Here is a 1,517-nt window from a genome sequence, read left to right as displayed (position 1 = left end):
CAGTTGCCTTCCACAGAGGGAGGCCAGACTGTGGCTTAGGCCCACTCCCCACAGGGACATCAGTAGGACATCCTGTGAGGGCTCCCAGACTGTTAGAGGGGGCAGGCTGGGCTGAGGGATGCCCCCCGAGTGCACAAATTTTTGTGCACCGGGCCACTAGTCTATATATAAAAGGCTAACATGCATAGTGTCCCCTTGGTAGTTCAACCATAATACCAAGAGTTCGACCGCTCACTATGACATGTGCTGACCACCAGGGGGGTGACATGGAACATGGCAAAGACCTGCGGCAGGCAGCAGTGCGCTACGGCGGAGGTGGGATGAGGGAAGGAAGAGGTGGGGAGGCAGGGAACCTGATTGCTGGCCAGGCCTAGGGACCCTACATGTGAATTTTGTACACTGGGCCTCTTTACTAATAAAAGAGAAAGATGCAAATTGACCATCTCTCTGCAATGCCTACAAGCCACGCCCACCAGCTAAGCAGGAGTGAGTATGCAAATTAACCTGACAAAGATGGTGGGTTAATTTGCATATGCAGGTGTCAAGCGCCCCAGGAGGCAACAGCGGCCATTGGCTCCTGGGACCGTTGCTGGCCCTGGGAGGCGAGGCCGGCCGCACCAAGCCACACCTGTGGGCTCCCGGGACCTTGGCTGGAGGAGAGCAGAGCGGAAGTGCAGGCAGAGAGCAGGAGGTTTGGAAGACTTGTCAGAGCAGGAGGCCACTGGACATAGAGCAGAGCGAGAGAGAGGGCGGCTTGGAGGATGTGGCTCCCTCTGTCACCCCAGCTTCTTCATTACAGCTGTGGAAACTGACAGCAGGGAGGAAACTGACAGAATCAGCCAGAATCAACCATTGGTCAGACAGCTCTCAGAAGCCTGACAGCCAGGACTCTCATTCACCTGCATCTCAGACTGTGACAGTAAAGAGTTGGGACTATGCAGAGCTAAAGAACATAGCTCTGCAGCCAAAAGATGCCAGCGTCATCAATAGAAAATATCTAAAGAGCAACATGTGTCTGATCTTGAAAGAAGGCGGCGCCTGCGATAGAATATATCTGAAGACCAGCTTTTGGGAAAATGTCACTCTGATGCCAAAAAACACCGGCATCATTGACAGAAAATGTCTAAAGACCAACGTGCCTTTGAAGTTGAAATAAGGCGGTGGCGACAACAGAATATGTCTAGAGAACAGTCATCAACAAGTACTACCAATTCTGGTAGGAACTGCCTTCTCAGCAAAAATGGAGTACATGAGGATGCAATTCTCAAATATAATTGTGGTGGAATGACTGTGAAATGTGAATTTTGTCTATCAGTCTATTTCTCTGATAAAAAATCATCCGATGGGAAATTTACTTGATGTTGTAGCAAAGGGAAAGTCTGTCCAAATAAAATACATTTTCCATACTACCCAGTATATTTAAAAAGATTAATGACAAACGAAGATTCTGATAGTAAAAATTTCATGGAAAATATTCGTTCCATAAATAGTTCTTTTGCTTTTGCTTCCATGGGTGC

This window comes from Myotis brandtii, unplaced genomic scaffold (assembly GCF_000412655.1).
Source record: "Myotis brandtii unplaced genomic scaffold, ASM41265v1 scaffold1327, whole genome shotgun sequence".
Taxonomy (NCBI): Eukaryota; Metazoa; Chordata; class Mammalia; order Chiroptera; family Vespertilionidae; genus Myotis; species Myotis brandtii.
The sequence above is the reverse complement of the archived record's forward strand: the minus strand, read 5'-3'. Positions refer to the sequence as shown.